The sequence below is a fragment of the Bison bison genome, unplaced genomic scaffold (assembly GCF_000754665.1).
Source record: "Bison bison bison isolate TAMUID 2011002044 unplaced genomic scaffold, Bison_UMD1.0 scf7180017864141, whole genome shotgun sequence".
NCBI lineage: Eukaryota > Metazoa > Chordata > Mammalia > Artiodactyla > Bovidae > Bison > Bison bison.
In genome coordinates, this window is record NW_011494713.1 from 5,283,144 (window position 1) to 5,305,386 (window position 22,243).

Consider the following 22,243-nt stretch of genomic DNA (forward strand, 5'->3'; position numbering starts at 1 on the left):
GTGCAGGGCAGGGCTGCGTGGGAGCAGAGAGGATCTGCAAGCTGCCCTGTCTGCATCACAGGCATCTTGAGAACAAGTGCAAGCAGAGAGATCCGGCCCTTCAAGAACCACCTACCCAGCCGCCCCCACAAAGACATTACCCAATGCCAAGTAAGAGCGAAACGACAACCAATTTAGGGCTCCCGGGGGATGAGCCAATATCTCTGGAGCATGATGCTGGCCACCTCTGACAGTTACCTTCCTCTTGTTGCACGGAGAAGCCAGGGAACTGTTTGTATTGTCTGCAGTGCTCCATGGACAGTGCGCGGAGGTGTGATCACACTTCCCCTGCTCGTTGCTAAGCAACAGCATTAAGATGATATGCCAGGCTGAAGCTCTGGGAGGTGTGTGTTGGAGAGTGTGCATGCTGGGAAAGAGTTGCAGAGTGGAGTGGAAAGAGAAATAGGCTCTGTGGATTTCATTTTAACTCGGGCATCTTGGCAGGTGAAGTCTGCGAGAGCCTCGTCTGGTGGAGGGAACATGGAAGAGACTGCAAGACTCTGAATTGTGAGGAACCAATGAAGAAACCTGACTATTCACCATATGAGAAGAGGACCGAGTTCTGTTGAAGTCTGTATTTCAAGAACAATATCTCAGGGTAGACAGTTTTCAGGCATCTAGTCTCACTAATTTTCAACTTCTATTTCAGATTTTTTCCCCCACATGCTATTCAGTTCTCATTGTGTCCAGAGATCATTTTACTTATTTGGGATCATTTTATCTAAATAGGAAGGGGAAGCTCTTTCTGTTTGTGAAGCTTGGAGCTTCTAGGTACAGGTTGCTCGTATAGAAAGCTGTGGAAGCCAGGAGAATGGACTAGTTTAGGAGAACAGGAATTCTTCATCTCTGGGGTGTCTACACAGACTGGACAACCACTTGGCATGACAGCATCTTTGAAGAGTGGCCTTGAAGGAGAAGCAGGGTAGGCAGGGCAAGAGGCAGTAGGAACAAAGGCAGGAGAGATGAAAGTAAAGGATGTGTTCTGAGAAGACTGGGTCAAACCAGCAAAGGTAAGGTAGAATGTAATGGGCTGAATTGTCTTCCCCCACATGCAAATTCATATGTTATTGGCCTAACCCCCAGGACTTCAGAATGTGGCTATATTTGGACCTACGACTTTTAATGAGGTAATTAAGGTAAAACAAGGTCATTGGGGGTGGACCCTCCTCAGCATGACTGGCGTCCCTATACGAAGAGGAAATACAGATAAGGATATGAACTGAGGGAGAAGTCAAGGAGGGAGGCCTCAGAAGAAGCTAATCTTGTGAATATTTGATCTTGGGCTTTCAGTTTCAAGAACTGTGAGAGAATAAATGTTTGTTTAAGCTGCCCTGCTGCTGCTAAGTCACTTCAAACATGTCCAACTCTGGGCGACCCCATAGACGGCAGCCCACTAGGCTCCCCCGTCCCAGGGATTCTCCAGGCAAGAACACTGGAGTGGGTTGCCATTTCCTTCTCCAATGCATGAAAGAGAAAAGTGAAAGTGAAGTCGCTCAGTCATGTCCGACTCTTAGCGACCCCATGGACTGCAGCCTACCAGGCTCCTCTGTCCATGGGATTTTCCAGGCAAGAGTACTGGAGTGGGGTGCCATTGCCTTCTCCATTAAGCTGCCCAGTCAGTGGTATTGGTTATGCAGCTGAGCTGAGGAATAGAAGAATGATGAGAAGCAAGACTGAGAGAATGGAGTAGAGAGAAACTGATGGGAGTTTCTGGGAACATGAGAGCCAGGCTGAGGAATTCAAAGGGACTGTCGATGGGTTTTACTTTTTAAGTTTAATGAGGATGTTTCAAAACAGAAGTCCTGCTTGGGCAGGGGAAAGATGGGAGCCCATAAGTGATGAAGAGGATGGAACCAGCTAATAGGTCTTGTTTCTCATGGAGTGTTAATGTCAATGGCTGGCTTTGGCATTTTTAAGATGGCAACAAAATCATCATGCAGAAGTGGAGAGCCAGAAAGGCAGGGCATCTGAAAACTATGTCATGCAAGGAAGAGGTGAAACAGTTCTTTATGTGAAGCCTTCAATAAGAATCATAGGGTGGGTGGTCCTTATCTTTCAGGGCAGCCATATTGAAAAGGTCATGATCACAGCTGTTGCAGAGGGCAGATCTAGCACTGGTGGGGTGTGTTTCAGAGCTACTTCAGCTCAGTGAAAGGAAGAACCTTCTAGCAATAAGAGTTTTTCAACAACAATGAGTTCTATGGATGAGGCATTTCCCACAAGTGCTCAAGGAAAAGAAGAGTTTTCTTCACAAGTTTAGATTAGATAACTTCAGCAGGCCACCTGCTCCTTCCCCCAAATAATGCTCTCATCAGCAAGGTAATCTCTGGTCCTTAGGGATGCTCTGCTCTTTTGTGCTCGGAAGAAATTCTCCATCACTTTTCTCATTACTCACAGCAGCATGGGCAAGCAGTTCTACAAGAATAGAGTAGAAATAAGGATCCACAGAACATCCTTATTGAGCTCTTTCTTCCCCATCTGCAAGTGGGAAGTGGAAACTCCACGAGGGCCAACTGCCCATGACACCAAACGTGGTCTTGAGTGACCAGACTTTCAGTCGAAACTGAAATTTCAGAATTTCATTGAATGGATTTCTAAAAGATTTGTGGAGATTTTACTGAATTCCAGACACTTGAAGCCACTAGATAGGGCTGAGAGTGGATTGGAAAACAGGTTAGATTGTTTTACAGAGTTCGCTGGAAGTCGGAAGGAGGGGAATGCCCACTGTCACCCAAGGCTGTGAGCTAGGAGACCAGTGAGAACAGGGCAGTTCACTCTGATGATGGGCAAGAGGAACTCAGGAAGGCCCCCTCAGGAATGGTGTGGGGGAAAGATGAGAAGAATTTTAAGGGGTGAATAAAAAGAGTGAGACGCGGGGTTGAGGAGCATTTGGGTAGATGAAACAGCGCTTCTGGCAAAAAAAAGTGAAGTGATGTGAAAGTCGCTCAATTGTGTCTGACTCTTTGCAACTGAATACTGGAGTGGGTAGCCTATCCCTTCTCCAGCGGATCTTCCCAATCTAAGAATTGAACCAGGGTCTCCTTCATTGCAGGTGGATTCTTTACCAACTGAGCTATCAGAGAATTCCCTTCTGGGAAAACGTGTGAGAGCAAATAGCACTTTGGGGGACTAGGAGTTTGGATCCCTGTGATGCAGTAAGTGGGACAGGCTTAGTCCCTCCCTGAGCCTCTCCTGCTTCTCAAAATTCCATACCACAGCCTGGAGTCCTCTCTGAGACCTCCGGGGTCATGAGCTCCTGGCAGCTGTTTCTACATTTTCATATGACTCACCTGCCCTGGGATGCATCAACCCTGTCTTAGGTTTGGTTCGATTTTCCAAGGCTGACTCATCCATATCTAACAGAACCTCTCTCTCTCTTGTTGACTTGTTTGATCAGGAAGTACATGTGGGGGTTAATAAGTCTCATTGCCAGAATGTCCAGTCTGCAGTCTGCCACCCTTCACAAGCAGTAAACACTCCAACTAGGCTCAGTTTATCTTCACAAGGAGTGGGCACCTATTTCATAATCTCTGTTCTCCAACTGCTCTGTCCCCAGCCATGGGTAGCTGTCCCACGTGGCCTTGTTCACCATTTCGACTCCCCAGACATCAACTTTGGGGTCCTGTTGGCAGGATATGGCAGCATCTTGTGTTTGCTTTAACACATGTAGAGAATAAAAAGGGACTTCCCTGGTGGTCCAGTGGTTAAGAATCAGCCTAGCAATGCCGTGGATGAGGGTTTGATTCCTGGTCTGGGAACTAAGATTCCACATGCCGTGGAGGAACGAAGTTCATGTGCCACAACTACTGAGCCCATAGGCCACAACTAGAGAGTCTGTGTGCTGCAAGGAAAGATCCTGCATGATGCAACAAAGATCCTGTTGGCTGTACTAAGACCCGATGCTGCTAAAGCAATCAATCAATCAATAAAAAGAATAATGAGATCTCTACTCCCTTAGGAGACAGTGACAGAATTCCTCCAGGAATAAAGCTGTAATTACTTAGAAATATGTCTGCTATGGTCTGAATATTTGTGTTCCTTCCAAATCCATATGTTGAAATCCTAACTCATAAGGTGATGTACTAGGAGGTGGGAGATGATGAGTTCACGAAGGTGGGGCCTTCATGACAAGAGACCCCAGAGAGATCTCTCGCCCCTTCCACCATGTGAGGACACAGTGAGAACACTTCTGTCTAACCAGAAAGCAGGTGCCCATGAGACACAGAATCTGCTGGTGCCTTAATCTTGGATTTCCAGGCAACAGAACTGAGAAATACATTTCTTCTACTGATAAGCCACTCAGTCTGTGGTATCTTGTTTTAGTTGTCAAGCGGACTAAGGTAATACTCTACTGCATCACTGGAGTTAGAAGGTGAAGCTCAGGGAATCCTGGCAGGTGTGCTTTGCTCACTGTGTTGGGAAAGAATGGAGACAATGAATGGAAGGGGTAGGGTGCGGGGAGACCAGAGAATGAATGGAACGTTGTAGGATCTGTGTGTAGGGAACTGGGGAAGGGGGCTGATCTCTGGGCCTTGGGGTGACTGACAGAACAAGACCTGATGGCACAGAGGTGACCAGAGGCACAAGGAGGTGAATCTAAAACGGGCAGAGGTCATGGGCAGGCATGGGCTGTGGAACTGGGGTTTCTGTCAGCAGTGACCAGACAGGTGAGGAGCAAGGGCCCCCAGAGTCACTTCAGTTGCACCTACTTCTGTCTCCCAATCGTAGGTGCCATTAATAAGAGCAACTGCTCCATGAAACTTGTTACATGCCCTGCACAGGCTGAGTGCTTTACATACATAAACATATTATGTCTCTTTAATCTCTGCAGTATCCCTTTAAGGAAAGCACTAGCTTGATGACTGTTTGGCTGGGAGGAAAGTTGAGGATTAGCGACCACATGGCTGGGGAGTAAGGAGCCACACCTTGGGCACAGGATGAAGACCACTGCTCCTTCCTGTTACCAATGCTGCTTGCTGATGGACTGTCACTGTTTGTGTGCGAGCTGGGTGAACCTCTGCCTCCTTGGGAAACTCAACTGCCCCATGTTTAAGGGAGCAATAATGTCAGACCCAAGCTTGTGCTGGGGAGCGGGTAGGGGCTGGGGAGGGGAGGATTTGGAGTGATGGGGGTGGGGGGAGGTGGTGGCACACAAATAAGGCAGCTGATATGCTTGCCATTTTCCTGAGAAGTGAAAGATGGGGTCAAGAACAGAGTCCAGGAGCCCATTCTCCAACCTGAGGCCATTTTTAACTTAGTCACAGCTCTCAGAGGAACAAAACAGAGAGGAAAGGCCAGAAAGCAGGGGACAAGGTTAATGAATAATGTACAGCTTGTAGAAGGATTACCAAGGGCACCCCCTGCAAACTGTGGTCTCCTCCTGGCTGACTTTGTCATTTGTTGTTTAGTCGCTCAGTTGTGTCTGACTATTGCAGTTGCATGAACTATAGCCAGCCAGGCTATAAGATTCTCCAGGGAGAACTGTCCATGGGATTCTCCAGGCAAGAATACTGGAGTGGGTTGCATTTCCTTCTCTCCAGAGGATCTTTCCGACCTAGAGATCCAACCTGAGTCTCCTGCTTTGGCAGGGTTCTTTACCATTGAGTCACATGTCATTCAGTTCAGTTCAGTTCAGTCGCTCAGTTGTGTCCGACTCTTTGCAACCCCATGAGTCGCAGCACACCAGGCCTCCCTGTCCATCACCAACTCCTGGAGTTCACTCAGACTCACATCCATCAAGTCGGTGATGCCATCCAGCCATCTCATCCTCTGTCGTCCCCTTCTCCTCCTGCCCCCAATCCCTCCCAGAATCAGGGTCTTTTCCAATGAGTCAACTCTTCACATGAGGTGACCAAAGTACTGGAGTTTCAGCTTTAGCATCATTCCTTCCAAAGAACACCCAGGGCTGATCTCCTTTAGAATGGACTGGTTGGATCTCCTTGCAGTCCAGGGGACTAAGAGTCTTCTCCAACACCACAGTTCAAAAGCATCAATTCTTCGGGGCTCAGCTTTCTTCACAGTCCAACTCTCACATCCATACATGACCATTGGAAAAACCATAGCCTTGACTAGACAGACCTTTGTTGGCAAAGTAATGTCTCTGCTTTTCAATATGCTATCTAGGTTGGTCATAACTTTTCTTCCACAGAGTAAGCGTCTTTTAATTTCATGGCTGCAGTCACCATCTGCAGTGATTTTGGAGCCTAGAAAAATAAAGTCTGACACTATTTCCACTATTTCCCCATCTATTTCCCATGAAGTGATGAAAATCAATAACCTCAGATATGCAGATGACACCACCCTTATGGTGGTATCATGTGAAGAGGATGAGAAGAGAATGTGAAGAGGAACTAAAAAGCCTCTTGATGAAAGTGAAAGAGGAGAGTGAAAAAGTTGGCTTAAAGCTCAACATTCACATGTCATTAGACAGTCGTAAATAAACAGCAAAGGGCAGTGGTCCCAGAGATGTATGCAGGTCACGCAGGGCTTCTGTGATTCACAAGGGGTCCTCAGGGCAGGGAGACCAAACTCCCGGCGAACCTCAGCAGCCCCACTGGAAAGGAGTGAGTTCTCTTAGCAAGAACTTCAAGACAGTGTTGGGGGAAGGCAACTATGTTGGAAAGTTTTTTGAGTGTTGAGAGGGCAGCATGGGGGTTGGTTATATGTCAACTGAGAGATCTGGAAGGAGCACAGGAAGGAGCAAAAAACAAAACAAAACAGAGAGAAGAATCAATCATAAAAAGAAATTCCTGAGGCTGCCTTGAATGCCAAAGACAGCACATTTTTTTTTTGGCCTGAGAAAAACATTCTTAATACAGCTCTGGAGGTGGTAGTTCCCTGAGTGATACAGATTAGTAATCAAATTAGTTTCAAGGCTGATGAGCCCATCCACAATGCTGGGACCTGGCCATATCAGCTCATGGATGGAGTTCAGCAAATGCCTTCTCTTGTCCATCACCTCAGTCTTTCAAGAACGGGGACCCAGGGAAGGCCGAAGTAAACAGGTCTCAGTTTGTTTTGGTTTCTTTCAGACGCTCAGTGTGATTCAGCAAACACAGATTGAATTAGTCCTCTACAGACCCATTGAGGGGCACGTGGGCACCATGCCTGTGATCTCCCAGGTTTCCAGTCTAATTGGGAAAGACAGTGTTATGGACAGAGTGTTTCCTGTTATGGACAGAGAGGCCTTCCCACTGCGCCCCACACCCTCCACCCCACCCCATCCATATGTGAAAGCCCTAATGGCTCATGCAACTGTATTTAGAGATAAGGCTTTTACGGAAGTAATTAAGGATAAATAAGATCTTAAGAGGCTTTCCAGGTGGCGCTAGTGGTAAAGAACCTGCCTGCTAATGCAGGAGATGTAAGAGACATGAAGTCAATCCCTGGGTCAGGAAGATCTCTTGAATAAGGGCATGGCAACGCACTCCAGTATTCTTGCCTAGAGAATCCCATGGACAGAGGAGCCTGGTGGGCTACAGTCCATAGGGTTGCAAAGAGTGGGATGTGACTGAAGCAAACTAGCACGCACGCAGGAGGTTTTAAGGGTGGGCCCTGATTGGATGGAATTAATGTCTGTATAAGAAGAGCAAGAGAGACCAGAGTATGCTCTCCTCCCTCCTTCTCTCTTTCTCCCTCTTCCTCTCCCTCCCTCTTTCTTATACACACACATCCACCAAAGATAAATCAAGAAAGGACACACAAGAAGGTGGCCATCTCCAAGGCAGGAAGAGAGTCCTCACCAGAAACCAACCGTGCGGACAGCCTGACCTCAGCCTCCCAGCCTCTAGACCTGAGAAAATAAAGGACTGCTGTTTAAACCACTCAGCTGAGTTTGTTATGGCCACCCGCACTGACTCGGACAGAGGGCACACACGTAGTGAATGACAAAACAAGGCAGGAAGAATGTGCTAGCAGAGTCAGGAACAGAGTGCTGGGGATAGAGAGGATGGTGAGCTGAAGCCAGCCTGAGGCTGTGGGCAGGAAAGGCGTCATGTCAAAGTCTGTGGAGATGCGGTAGGTATTTCAACCTTGGTGGGCATAGAACCATTTGGGGAGCGTTAAGGACAAAACAGAGCAAAACTAAAAGAGGGAACAGATGTCTGTGTGGGTCTGACTGCAGACAGACACAGGGGTTCCAGGGGAGCTCTAAGACACAACCCAAGTAACAGAGTGGTCCCAACACACAGAGTGGTCCCCAGGCTAGCAGCATCACTGTCACTTCTAAACCTGTCAGAAATGCAGAGGGAGTTGGAGCCCAGTTGCCTGTGCTTTTGAAAGCTCTCCAGCTGATTCTGAGGTGGCACTGACGGTTGATCAGTACCACTGTCTACTCCGCTGGAGGACCTAGGTTGCTTCCGCCCTGAAAGTTCTCCGAGGTACACGTGGCCTGGGGTCAGGAAGTCCTCTGCCCACCTGCCTCTTTCAGCAGCTGATGAGATTTTTCACATCCTGCTTTATCTGAACTCCTCTGATGTCCCTCATTTTCACCAGTGTTGGAAACCATCTCTAAATAAAGCACTTTTTCCTCTGCTCTTTTCCCTAAAATCTCCTCTGTCTGTACAAGTGTTTACTGAGCACGAGTTTGTAGCCTGACATTTGCTGAAACAGTGTCGGGAGACACAGGGGCAGGAGGCGAGGTCCCCGCCTTCCCCCATTCCATTGAACAAGGCGTGTACGTGTGAAAAAATAATTTTATCTCAAGATAACATGTGCCTGGCATAAGTGGAGGGTACAGCCAAGAACTCTGGGAGGAGGGGGGCTCGGGGGAGGCGGAGTGTGAGCTTCCATCCTGTGACAAATCCCTCTGCCCACCACTCCCCACCCAGAGTCTTCCGGTCCTGAATAGCCTACGTGTGCAAGCATGCTCAGTCTCATGCTCAAGTCGTGTTTTACTCTTTGCGACCCTATTGATGGTAGCTCACCAGGCTCCTCTATCCATAGAATTCAGTCTCCAGGCAAGAATACTAGAATGGGCTTGCCATTTCCTCCTCCAGGGGACCTTCCCGACCCAGGGATCAAACCTGTGTCTTTTACGTCTCTTGCATTGGCAGGCAGGCTTTTTGCCACTAGCGCCACCCGGGAAGCCCTGAATATCCTATACATCCCATAATAACTGTGGGACACCCTATTCCAACTGGAGGGGCCAGCAAGGGTGATGGGCATCCCCCTTGCTTTGCAGCAGGCATCCTCTCCTAGATTCCCTATTCCTGCAGCTTGAGTCTCACCCACTGCACCTGCCCACTGAAGGCAAGCTAGTTCCTCTTCCCCTGGCCAAGCCCCTCTCTGTCCACTCAGACCCCTCCTCACTGCATGAGGATGGATGTCCAGGGGAAGGAAACGAGAAGTAGGCTGTTTCTCAGAGCCAGCCCTGTGGGCCAGCCCTCGTCACCACCGTCTCTGGCCAGCCAGCGGTGTGGGGAGCTGTGACACCCAAGCTGACGACGGGAACTCTGGGCCATTGGCACGGCACCACTGCCGACCATAGCCATGCCCCAGAAATGCCTGTCTACGGGTCTCTGAGCCAATCCTTGTCTGCACTTGGTGCAAGAGCCACTCTGGTCTGGGGCCAGAGTCCTCTTTCCCAAAACAAAAATCTGACTCGCTTCCCTGCTCGAAAACTCCTACGGCTACACATCCTATGGACACACTCTCTTATCTGTCTTGTTGCTTCTTGTTGCTAGAGAACAAAGTCCAGTGCCAAGTGACCATAGTAAAGTGCCTCTCTGCATCCCTCCAGCTTTATTCCCACTGCTGTCTGGCCAGCTCCAGCCTCCCTGAGCTGTTCTCAGCTTCCCAGATCATCCACACTCTTTGATGCCTTGTCTTTAAATTTGCTGTGCTCTCTGCCTGGTGGGGCACCTGCCTGCCCTTTCTCTGCCTGGTACACTCCTATCCATTCTTTAAAACCCTTCCCAGCATCACCTCAACAGTATAGCATTGTTAGCCTCCCCCGATAACATGGGTGGCCTTGGCCTTGTGTATCTACAGCGTTTGGCCATCATCTTGCAGCCCATCTGGTTTTACTGCAGCTCTTGCATGGTTCTTTCATCTTGAGGATGCTCTCTTGTGCACGCTTGTAACCCTGGCACCTTGCTTATCACTTGGCCCAAGGCTGGTACTAAGTGATGAGGAGCTGGGCTTCAGATTCACCATGTAACACTCCCACTGATCCCACATTCTTAAAGAAGGAAACAGCACTTCAAGGAGGAAGAATACAGACTGTCCTTCCTTGAAGAAGTTTAACATCAAGATAAACAATCACATGGCGGGTAGGAGAGGGGAAGAGAGCTTAGACTCAGTCCCGCCTTGGCAAAGAAGTAAGGACTAGCTGTCACTGGAGGATGCTGGGACCCTGCCTAGGAATGGACTAAGTGGTGGAGGGACTTCCCTGGAAGTTCAGTGGTTAAGACTTCACCTTCCAATGCAGGGGTTGAAGGTTCGATCCCTGGTTAGGGAACTAAGATCCCACGTGGCAAAAACAACAACGACAAAAAAAAAAACAAAACATAAACCAGAGGCAATATTGTAACACATTCAATAAGGACTTTAAAAATAAAAAATATACCTTTAAAAGAAAATAAAGTGGTGGGAAGGGACCCAGGCTTTGCCTGACTTACCAGATGTGCCCCCCATTTCCCTTAGGACCACCATCTGTAAAGGAAGGGGGGACCAGGCCCATCAACACTTCCCTTCATTACCTCTTGCTCTCTGATCCCAACTCCAGCCACATGCACTCCAGTAGAACTGCAGTCCTGCTGGGTCCAGGATCCCTGAGCTGTTCACAGCCTCCCAAACTGCCCATACTGTGGCTGTCCCTCTGTGGCTGCTGTGAAGGTCTTTCTAAAGAGCAGTCTCATCCATCACTGATTTCCCCTCTGGGGTCTGGGCCTCTAAAAGCCACCCCTCAAGCTTCCATCCCTGTCTGTCACTTCTTCACACGTCTGGCCACAACTTCCACTCTGGTCTTCCTGCCTGTCAATCTTCCTCTTTCCCTTCCTCACTGTCCCAGGTGGCGCAGTAGCAAAGAATCTGCCTTCAATGCAGGAGATGTGGGTTCAATCCCTGGGTCAGGAAGACCACCTGGATAAGGAAATGGCAACCTACACCAGTATTCTTGCCTGGAGAACCCCATGGACAGAGGAGCCTGGTGGGCTACAGCCCCCGAAGTCAAAAGAGTCAGACACAACTGAGCAGCAGCAGCAATTCTCCAAACCCAGGAGGGCTATACGCTCCAGCTCACATGTGTCCTAAGGGAAGACGGGAAGGGAAGTATGGAAGGGCCAGTCTCTCTCTGAGGAGTCTGCTGGTGAATCACCAGGGAATGTGGTTTGTGAGGTGGTCAGGCCATCCCACCCCTGAGAAGCGAGGGAGAGAAGCCTCCAGGGCTAGACACCCCAAGTCCTCACGCTAGTGGGAAGAGCAGCGGTGGACTTGGAGCCTGATCAGGGCAAACCCAAGAAAACCCTTGTACCACGTCACATCCCTAAAGGCCCTGCTCCCCCGAAGCATAGCCCTCAACCATGCAGTCCTGTTATGTGGCCTTTGGTTTCTCAACCACTTTCAGAAACCAGGCAGACTGTGCTTCTCCCATTTTAAAGAAGGTGAGAGAGACTGTCAGACAACAGAAAATCTAGTGTCTTGTTTCCAACTTGGAACTGCAAGTTTTCAAAAAAAATTAATAATTTATATATGATTCTATAGAGTAGAGATGAAAGACCAGTGCTGGTTTTCTCCATGAGAATAAAGAAGTAAAAAGGGCCAGATTGGTGTGGCTGCTTGATTGACTCTCTCATCAGCTTGCATTCCTTCCTTTGTTCATTCATTCATTCCTAAAGTTATTTATCCATCCATCCATCCATCCATTCGGTCATCATCTGTTTTTAAATATGTGTGCTCTTTCTCTCCCCAGATTATCTGTCAGAAAACAGGAAGTTTGTATTCTAGTCCTTATATAATCTTTCATTTTATGGGCTGCCTTCACAATCAGCCTATTTTGAACAAGCTGGGAAAATATATTAGTTTGACGCCACTACAATAAATGTTAGTTTGGGCTGTTTACCAAGGTTACCCGATAGAACTGTTTTAGAGAAGAAGTGCAGGACTATAATGTAGATTTCACTTACAGTAATGTTTTTAAAGTTTATCTCCATATTACAGTACTATAATATAGATTCAGAAACTTTGAGGATATAGCCTCATAATTACAAGTGCTGAATTTTGTTAAAGACCATTTTTTCAAAAAGCAATGCACTAAGTAGTTATGCTCTAGACATCTAAAAGAAATATCTTCTATAGGGTTTGATTAAACATTTTTCCAAAGTGCTGTATGAATGGTCAATAAATACATGAAAAGATGCTCAACATCACCAATCATTAGGGAAATGCAAATGAAAACCATGACAGGGTACCGCCATGGCTACTGAGTGAAGTCACTCAGTTGTGTCCGACTCTTTGTGACCCCATGGATGGTAGCCCACCAGGCTCCTCCATCCGTGGAATTTTCTAGGCAAGCATACTGGAGTGGGTTGCCATTTCCTTCTCCAGGGGATCTTCCTGACCCAGGGATTGAACCCGGGTCTCCCGCATCTCAGGCAGACACTTTACCATCTGAACCACCAGGGAATCAAAATTACGGACAATAACAAGAGTTCCAAGAATGGAAACCATCACACATTGCTGATGGGTGAGTATAAAATGGTGCAGTGGCTGTTGAAAGCAGTTTGGTCATTACTCAAAATGGTAAACGTAGTTATCACATGGCCCAGCAATTCTACTTCTGGGTTTATAACTAAGAGAAATGAAAATATAAGTCTATGCAAAAACTTGTACATGAATGTTCCCGGCAACATTACTCATAATGCTCAAAAAGTAGAAACAACTCAAAAAGAGAAAAGAAAGAAAAAAGAAACAGCTCAAATGTGCATCAGCTGATGAACGGTTAACTAAAGTGTGGAATATACAAATAGGGACTAGTAACTGGAAATATAAAGGAGTGAAGGACCAATACACCCTACAGCATGGAAAAACTTTAAAAACATTACTGTAAGTGAAAGAAGCCAGTCACCAAAAGACCCACGATTTATATGAAATGTCCAGGATAAACAAATCTACAAAAACAGAAAGTAGATTAGTGGTTGCCAGGAACTGGGAGGAGGGGAGAATGACGAGTGACCACTAACAGGATGAGGTTTCTTAGAGAGTGATACAAATGTCATGCAGTTAGACAGCCATGATGGTTACTCAACTCTGTAGATCCAAAATTCACCAGACTGTACATTTTAAAAGAATGAATTTTATAATATATGAATTCTATCTCCAAAAGGCTGTTCCTAAAAAACATACAAACATCTTCTGTGTTTATAAGAAATAGCCAACTCTCTTTAGACTGTTGGGACGGTGATATAGGCCACAACACAGTCAATTCAAAAAGTGAAGAGGACACTGGTGTCAAGATGAGAGGGAAATGTTGACTGTTTTGTAAACAGGGAGAGTTGGGGAAAAGCCATACTTTAAATGTAATATATTATTTTATATAAATAGCAAGTGCTTTAAAATGTGTGCCTCTAAAATTATACATTAAATATTTTGAAACGTTTGTGTGGCTCCTCTGTCCATGGGATTCTCTAGATAAGAATACTGGATTGTGCTGCCATTTCTTCCTCCAGGGGATCTTTCTGACCCAGGGATCAAACCCACATCTCCTGCATTGGCAGTCAGATTCTTTATCATTGAGACACTTGGGAAGTCCATTTTGAAATGTCTACATATTTACATTAGCTGTGCTGTACACAACCCTCCTTATCAGGAGACACATGTGCCCAGGCATGAAACATGTATGTATTAAATGTCAACTGTGTATCAAACACCATCTGTCCATTTCACTCTCAGTATAAACGCTGAGACCTGTGTTCTGACCTCCACAGAGCTTATAGCCTAGTTCACCTGAATTAAAACAGAGCTTAAGGTGGAGATCATTCCTTTAAAAATTGATAAAATTGATTACAAAACCCAGTGGGTCGTTTTTAATATTTGGTGGAGGGGTGCCATAGGTTCCCTGGAGTTTAGATGAAAGCTTTGGACTTTATTCTCATAAACATATGCATTTCCTCAGAGGTGGAAATTATGCATCTTCCCCAAGGGTGTTCACGTGTGCAATCCCCCCTCAGCTCCTGCAGTACGCACACCATGCCCCAGATTGCATTCCTTACTGTGAGCTCATTCTTCATTGAATGCACCCGAATCTAGACCTGCTGCCCACTGTCTGTGTGTTTGGACACATAAACAATGAGGACTTCAGGAACTGGAGGCCTGGAGAGGATCCCAGATGATGTGGGCCCCTCGAGATGCATGGAGGGACCTGCCCTCCCTGCTTGAACTTTGGGAAGATCTACTGTGACCTGGTTTCGGAGAAGGCAATGGCAACCCACTCCAGTACTATTGCCTGGAAAATCCCATGGATGGAGGAGCCTGGTAGGCTACAGTCCATGGGGTCGCTGAGTCGGACATGACTGAGTGACTTCACTTTCACTTTTCACTTTCATGCATTGGAGAAGGAAATGGCAACCCACTCCAGTGTTCTTGCCTGGAGAATCCCAGGGACGGCGGACCCTGGTAGGCTGCCGTCTATGGGGTCGCACAGAGTCGGACACGACTGACGTGACTTAGCAGCAGCAGCAACAATTTTATAATATATGAATTATATTATAAATGTGACCTGGTTTACACACTGGGCTTTCCCCTAAGATCCATGTTGAAGAAGATATCCTCTGGTTAACAACTCCCAAGCCCCCTTATTCTAAGTACAAATAAAAACCCTGAGGCTTGAAGCGGCCCACCCAAGTGACTCACCCAAGGTCAAGTGACATGGAGGTGACTGAGCAGCCACTTCCTGGGTCTGCTTCCCAGGCAGTGCTCTCTCCGTCCCCACGCCTCTCCCCAGGAGTGAACTCAGGCTGGCTGCTAAGCGTTTAGCAAACAGGTACAGGAAAAGTTTTTCTAGACAGGGAGTCAGGTAGAGAAAGAGGAAGGAGGTCCAGAGGCCACTCTGGGGACCATGGAGAGCCACCCTCTGGACAGCTCTGTTGCAGCCACCACGACAAGCCCCAGGCCTGTGCACAAGTGGGTGGAAGTCCAAGTGGCTAAAAACTGTGGCTCTCATCACTCAGGATCTCCTTATCACTCAGGCTCTCAGTGGAGGAGAGACTCTTTTTCCAGCAACCAAAGCTCGAATCTTAAGTGAGATTCTCATTATCACCATGTACGTACTCCTGAAGCAATCACTTTGCCAACCTGTGCCTTGCAAATCTCTCCTGTATCCCCAAAGTGACTTCGCCCTTGACCAAAGCTTCTGGTCTTTTTTCCTACTCCCTGACTTTCTACTGTCACTCAGCCTGGCTAGAATGATTTCAAATAAGCAGGAAGATGAGAGGGAAAAGAAATCAAGGATCCAATGGATTAGAGACAGGAGCAGCTCAACAAAGGGATTATCAAGCTCTAAATCACCCATTCCCTCTCTCTGGGCTCTGGAAAACCTGCACATTCCCTGAGAGGCCAGGATAGCATCCTGACCTTAGGGGGTTGGGAGGGGATAGGGGATGGTGGGTGGACATGGAGAATGCAGTCCTCTCTCTGTTGCAACCGGCTGTTGTGAAGCCCAGCACAGAAGAGGACAAAGATTGCATCTGGCCCCAGGGAGCCAAGCCAGATGAGTGTGTAAAGGAGGAAGATGGAATCTCCAACCCTTGGAATTTAAGGGAGTTTGGAAGGACAGATGAGTGGGTGGCGCTTGGCTTGAGCCCTGGGGGAGAAGTCTGATTGAAGAAGGGTGAAGGGGCGGGCAGTCCTGGCAGGTCCTCCAAGAGGATTTGGGCAGAGGTTTGATTTGGGCAGAGGTTTGATGGGGAAGCAGACCAGGCTACTTGGGGTGAAGGGCTTAGTTTGGAAAGTATGGGGAAGTTAGGAGAGAAGGTAAACGGAGGTGAGATTACAGAGGGCATTAAACAGTAGATGTAAGGGATGCAGATCTGCCTAGAGGCACAGAACCTTCTGAGGAATCTAGAAGCAAGGAGAGGAAGTGAGGTAACATCCGGTGATATCAGGTAACATGGCTCAGACTAGAGTAGGGGCATGGGAAGTGGGAGGAAGGAATGAGAGGCACGAAGAAAGAATTTGCAGGATTAGTGATGGGTAAGATGTGAGCAGAGGAGAAAGGGGAGATAACCCAAAGTTTCTGACTAGGAGAACTACAACTGCGTGCCCAGGAGAACTGCAACTTTGTGCAGAGGAGGCGAGCCAGAAGGCAAGGCTTTGGGGTAAGAAAACAGCAAGTTTTGTTTTTCAACCTGCAGCATTGAAGATGAGTTACTCAAGTGGACATCTCTTACAGTTACTTAGAAGTGGAGAGCTGAAGCAAGGGAGAAGGATCAGGCAGGAGGAGGGAACCAGGAGTCGTCTGAAGTGATGAGGGTGGATTGGAGGCGGTAGATAGAGCTGCATGCCTCTCCAGAAGGCTGCCATTACAGAGCTTGCCATAGGATCTCGAGACAGGATGACAGTGCATCTCCACCAAAGATGAGGTCCACGGGAAATGGCTTACATGTGAACCAAGAACGTGGAGGAAGGAGAAGACTAAGGGGAATGACGAATTATTTATATAACCTAAACAGTTTGATGCTCCCATAAATGCTACATCTTTTAAATCCACGTCAGGACCAATTTCAATTCAGAGAACACAGAAGCCTCCGACTAACCAGCAGACACTCTCCAGGACCTGCAAATCATCCCAGATCACAGAATTTATTCGGACTCTTGAGGCAGGAGCTGTAATAATAGACTCCTTTATGCCCCTCTTTCCAGGTCAAGCTCTCTTCTTTCTGATCTACTTTATACACTGCTGCATAAACCTGATTATTAACCCTTTACTCATGTTCAGAACAAAGTCCAGTGGCTCCCAATGGCCTGTGGAATCATGTCCAATCCCTCAGCCACCATGTTCCAACCTTATCTTATTCTCCACCCTTATCTTAATCGCCCTTTGATACTCTTGGCTCCAGCCAAAATGAGTCATTCAAATCATGCCTTCCAGCCTCCCTCTTATTCATGCTCTTTGACCACAACCACCATCCCATGTTTCCAGGGTTATACTCTGGACATCTCTTGAGAGCTTTTTCAAATGCCACCTCATCCAGGAAGCATTCCCAGACTCCCAAGACAGAAGAATTCTCTCTGTTTTCTGACCTCATTGTACTTTATTGGTGCCTCCTTTATGGAATCAAAAGTCCCTATCTGGTCTCACAGTTATTTATCTTTATGTATTATGGTCAGGAATATCCCCCAGAGAAGGGAATGGCTTGCCCACTCCAGTATCCTTGCCTGGAGAATCCCATCGACAGAGGAGCCTACAGTCCATAGGGTCGCAAAGAGTCAGACACAACTGAGAGACTAACACTTTCACTTTCATTATGTCCCTAAGAAGACTGTAAACTCTTTGAGGAAAGATACAATCCTTCAGACTCGGGGAAATAATATACTCTGTGAGTGACAAGGGGGCTGAAGGAGGGGAGAAATGTTGAACAAACGCCAAGAATGAGTCACAAGTGCGAAAACTCAGGCTTTGAGAGGTTACATAACTGGCGATGTCATCTAGGGAAAAAAGTGACAGATCAAGACTCAACCCACGGGGATTCCCTCATGGTCCAGTGGATCGGAATCTGCCTGTCAATGCAGGAGATATGGATGGGTTTGAACCCTGGTCTGGGAAGTTTCCACATGCCATGGGGAAGCTAAGCCCATGCTCCACAACTACTGAGCCTGCGTTCTAGAGCCTGGGAGTCACAGCCACTGAAGCCAGGGCACCTGAGAGCCTGTGCTCTGCAACAAGAGAAGCCACTGCAGTTAGAAGCCTGTGAACCTCAACGAGGTAAAAACCCACACAGCAACGAAGACCCAGCATAGCCAAAAAATAAATAAATAATAAGAAAAAAAAGACTCAACCCATGTCTTTCTGACCCAAACTCTTCATTTTTCCAGGAATCATGCCTGGGGTGTCTTATGGGGCAACTTCACACAAGTCAGGTGTTTAGCTCAACAACCCTGTCAAACTTGCAGTACTATTTCTTCATTTTGAATGAGAAAAGCGAAGTTACTTTGCCTGAAGTCACACAGCCAGTGACTGGAAGAATCTAAACCAGAGCCGGGTCTCCTGACCCCTGACCATTTTCCCACTCACCCAGGCTGACAATCTGCCAGTGCTGAGCTGGGGACTTGAGAAGTTCAGCTGGGGACAGCCACTCACAACTGGCTCAACAGGCATGGCCGTGTTTCAGCGCCTGGTGTCTATGTCATAGCAAACACAGGTAAGCCGATGCTGGTAAGAGCATCTTCGAAGGTGCTGGAGTATCAGATCTCTGGTTACCTGCCAGAGCAGGAGCTAAGGGTGGGAAGAGCATACACCTGAGCCAAAGAGAGAGGAGCTGGGTTCTCACCCTCAAAGCTCCTGAAGAACAAAGAGACTACTTAAGGCTAGAGAGGAAGTTGGGGGGGGGGTTGTTGAGGAGGGACAATTGACATTAATTTAGAAACCCGGAAAACACATGATGCTCCAAATGGCACGGACCAGAGGAGGGACCATTCTCTCACTGGTGGGAAGTGGTACCCATGCCCTCAGAAGAGCAAAACCTGAACTCGGAGTAAAATTCCCCAATGGGCCTGTTAGGGGAAGCACACTGACTGAAACCACCCACCCTGACCAGGCACCATAGTAGCCATTTGTGTGTGTTATTTTATGGCAGGAGATCTTGTCTTAAACTAATAGGCCACCCCCAACCAGAAGAGTTGGGGAAAAGTCAAAAGGAGATGCCACGTGTCCAACTACCTCCCAGAATCCTTTTCGCTGACGTCCATCTTGGCTGAGCAACGTGTGAGCCACCAGGAAGGACCCTGAGCCAGAACGATTGGCCAAAGACAACCTAGAAACAAATCCCATCACCATAAAACCTGAGACTGTGAGTCACGTGGCAGAGCAGTTCTCCTGGGTCCTTGTACCCTAATGCTGTCTGCCCAGGCACCCCTTCCCAATTAAGTCTCTTGCTTTGTCAGCATGTGTGTCTCCTCAGACAATTCATTTCCAAGTGTCAGACAAGAGCCCACTCTCGGGCCCTGCACGGGTCACCCTGCATGTGTCCCAGGGGGATTGCAACAGCCGGGGAGTCAGCGAGCCAGCTGGAAGACTGTCAGAGAAAAAAAGGGCATGAAACAGGGTGCCCTCAAGTTGTTGGGAGAATTGGTCTATTGAAAGGGAGATAGTCCACGAGACAAGAACTAAACCCAGGAGCAAGCTCTCAACACCAGGCCAGTGGATTCCTTGAACTCTTGTCTAGGCAGTGATAGTGCCAGGTCCTGTGAGGGAGAATTTCAGGACACAAAAGGGAAGAACACAGAAGAGGAGGAAAATGTTAGTGGAGGTCACCAGGATAGAAAAGGGGAAGGTTCCATTCCAAGGCACTGGAGGTGGCTGATCTCGGTTCTAACCACACTGACTGGCTGCCTTTAGTGCTGGATAAGGTCAGAGCTAGCTGGGGTCTGCAGCCTACCCACAGCCCACCCAGAGGGTCACTTGGAGACAAAATCTTGCACCGCTATCAACCCACTCCTCGGGTCTAGGTAAAAAGTACATCGGAGCACACAGTCTCCAGCCTGCTCTCTTAATCAAACCATCATCATGAGTAATAATTATACCCTGGGAAACAGCAGAGTGACTAAAAAAGCTGCACCCCTCCCCCAACACCACCCCCTCACACGGCTCAGAGCTTTGAGCTGGGTGCCTAGCACCCCGGAAGCTGAAGCCACCATTTTCTCCTGTCGGCCCTCTGTACACCTTCAGTGACCGTACAGGTTCTAGTGTCTGATGCGTGGGAGTAGAAAGGCTCTCAGTTGGCTAAAGAGCTGATCCTGCCAGGCTGCTAACAGAGTGAACTGGGGGCAGGAGTAAAGGGTACGGGTTGGGGGCAAGACGCAAATTCTTTCTCATATGTGATTGCGTGTCGGTGAGACGGTCCATGTGAGAAGCTGATTTCAGCCCCTCAGAAGAAGGACTTTATCACCAGGAAAAAAAAAGCTCCCTCCCCATCAGCTCAGATTAACTCTAAATGTAAATACAGAATGATAAGGAGAGCTGACACTTATGGGATGCCTACCATGTGCCTGATAAAGGACTGAATGTCTTATGTACGGTCAAGGCGATGAAGCTGGTGCATAAGTCCATCTGGGAGATGAAAACACTGGACTAGTCCATCCAAGTTGGAGGGCCTCCCAAGTGGCGCTAGTGGTAAAGAACCTGCCCGCCAATGCAGGAGACATAAGAGACATGAGTTTGATCCCTGGGTCGGGAAGATCCCCTGGAGGAGGGCATAGCAACCCACTCCAGTATTCTTGCCTGGGAAATCCCTTGGACAGAGGAGCCTGGCAGGCTACAGTCCATGGGGTCACAAAGAGTCAGACACCACTGAAGTGACTTAGCACAGCACAGCAGTCCATCCAAATTAGTAAACGTCCACTCCCCCAGCGCCCTGACTGCCTGCCTGGTCCATCCCCCAGGTTACCCATGAACACTGACACAACGGGCTGGGTTCTGTTAGATTCCTGCCCAGGCCTTAGCAGCTGTTAATATTTTGACTATTACTCCTGGTATCCCCTCACAGAAAGCCTTGTCATCGTCTCCATCTCAGAGATGAGGAAGAGAGGGTGACAGGGCTTAGCCAAGCCAATGTCATACCACGAGTCCCAGAGCTGAAGCTGGAACCTGGGCTGGCTGACCAAGTCCAGGCTCTGGCCCACAGAACCACCAACCATATTAGTATTTCGGAGACCATTACCCATCTCCCTGCTCCTCCCCTTTTACTCTAGAACTGGCCCAGAGTCTAAGAGAAACTCTCGATCAGGAGCCAGCAAGAACTTGTGTTAATTACCACCCCTTCTGCCCGCACACCTTGGCAATTGCCAATCTCTACTCCAGCCGCCTCGGATTATCCATATCTATTCCATTTACCTGGGAGGCTGGGACCACATGGTCCCCGAACCTAGGACTCCTGGGCAGGGAGAAAACTAGGGAGCGGGAGACCTACCATGCAGGGTTCGCCCAAGATACACTCCTTCCCCTCCCCTACCTCAATGGTACTTAATAGTATGTGAACACACGGAACTCCTCCATCATCCCAGGGGGCTTATGGGCTGAGAGACACACTTTTCCAGGATCCTCTGAACCAGGGAAAATGGGTGGGAACTGTCATAGGAGGCTGTAGGCTGACACATGTCGGGGTTTGTGTCCGTGAGGCACGAGTGACGCTAGGACAGGCCACATGGTGCCCAGTACCCGAAGATCTTCCATAAGCTGGACACTGCTGAGTCCAGGCTAGAAGTATGGGATGAATGATGTCCACGGAAAGATCTGCTTGGTCCAAGAACTGCACTCACATCAACAGTCACTAGGTGTGGATTGGCTGTTTCCCTTGAGAAGGTAATAGTGGCCTCCTCAACCCACTACGCACACGGATGTGAGGGTTGGACCATAAAGAAGGCTGAGTGCCGAAGAATTGATGCTTTTGAACTGTGGTGCTGGAGAAGACTCTTGAGAGTTCCCTTGGACTGGAAGGAGATCAAACCAGTCAGTCCTAAAGGAAATCAACCCTGAATATTCATAAGAAGCAGTGATGCTGAAGCTGAAGCTCCAATACTTGGGCCACCTGATGCGAAGAGCTGACTCACTGGTAAAGATCCTGATGGTGGGAAAGATTGAGGGCAGGAGAAGAAGGGGGCGACAGAGGATGAGACGACTGGATGGCATCATCGACTCAGTGAACATGAGTGTGAGCAAGCTCAGGGAGATGGTGAAGGACAGGGAAGAGTGCCGTGCTGCAGTCCATGGGGTTGCAAAGAGTTGGACACGACTTAGCTACTGAACAACAACAGCCCGCTACAAGGGGTCTATAGCAAATTTAGGGATTTCTGGGGCTTCCCTCATAGCTCAGTTGGTAAAGAATCTGTCTGCAATGCAGGAGACCTGGGTTCGATTCCTGGGTCAGGAAGATCCCCTGGAGAAGGAAATGGTAACCCACTCTATTCTCTGCCTGGAGAATCCTATGGACAGAGGAGCCTGGCAGGCTGCAGTCCATGGGGTCGAAAGAGTCAGACATGACTTAACAACTAA

General features: G+C 48.1%; 1 protein-coding gene across 2 annotated transcripts in view; it reads right to left on the reverse strand.

Annotated features, from left to right (window-relative positions):
* PTK2B (protein tyrosine kinase 2 beta) overlaps positions 1–22,243 on the reverse strand; it is a 139,738-nt gene that overhangs the window by 113,367 nt on the left and 4,128 nt on the right. The window lies entirely within an intron of this gene.